Raw genomic sequence first — 1,155 nt, forward strand, 5'->3', positions numbered from 1 at the left:
CAGTAGAGTGGATATTGTATGAATCAACTTCATGTACAGCATTCAAGACTGTGCATTTTAAATACCTTTATTATGATGTCAATTAACATGGTCTGGATACATGATTAAGTCATGTTGGATAGCACACAGGATTGTATAGAACATTTGGATGTTGGGGTTCACATGAATTGTACCATATAATTCACTTCATACTATATTGACAGAAGTGTGCAGTCTACAATGACCTAGCATTGTCTAGTAATGCATTAAACTGTGATGAATATCATCCAATGGCACCTAACAGATAGAGCCCTAGGAGTGCTGGAACACCTGCCCTTTTGCCCACCTATGAAAAATGTGTCCTTTTGGTTGGTGGTGTTTTTAAAAACTAGTTTATTTTTCTCACTTGTAACTTGAAATGCAATGAATTTCGTAGATCATTTCTCATGAACTCATTAATCTTGAAAAAATCCCTCTGCCTCCGGAACAGTGCGTTGCTGCGCTTGTCCTCGTCACATGCACAAGCTTCCAACCTGTTATAATATTATATTACAATATGTAATATGCATGAATATTTGCAGTGTACAAACTTATTAACATGATAAACAGGAATTACATTACTAAATGGTGGCCCAAAATATCTATCTGAAAGCCACGCTTCCAATAAGCCATGCCTCCAGTCTGATAGGTTGCCACCTGATAGGTTGCCAATTGAACCCCCCCCCCCATCATAAAAAGGTTCTGGCTTGAACCTTTAACACAAGAGTTCCTTGAAGACCCTTTTCAACTGGAAAGGTTCTGCCGGTGTGGCAACCCAAATGGTTCTTCCAGGCCCCTTTACTTCTAAAAGAGTACATTAGCGATGATCAGCTAATATAGACTACCCACCACAGAAGTGATTCTAGGCACGCAAAGAAGTAGTGATTCTTTCTAACTCCCTTTCTGGGTTTTTTTGTAAAATTAAAAAAACATTTAGTCTGGCTACAGGAGCAGTAGAAATGTATGAATGGAATTAAGGTTGATTTTTTATTTGACTTTGAACACCTGCTCTATCAAAGGTCTGTGGATTGCCCAGGCACCCACCCAATAACAATTGCCAACATAACAACAATCTACAACCCTGAGGAGTGACTGCCTCCCTCACTGACTAAACTATTACAAATGACCAGGACACAC

This window comes from Oncorhynchus masou, chromosome 31, assembly GCF_036934945.1.
Source record: "Oncorhynchus masou masou isolate Uvic2021 chromosome 31, UVic_Omas_1.1, whole genome shotgun sequence".
Classification (NCBI taxonomy): domain Eukaryota; kingdom Metazoa; phylum Chordata; class Actinopteri; order Salmoniformes; family Salmonidae; genus Oncorhynchus; species Oncorhynchus masou.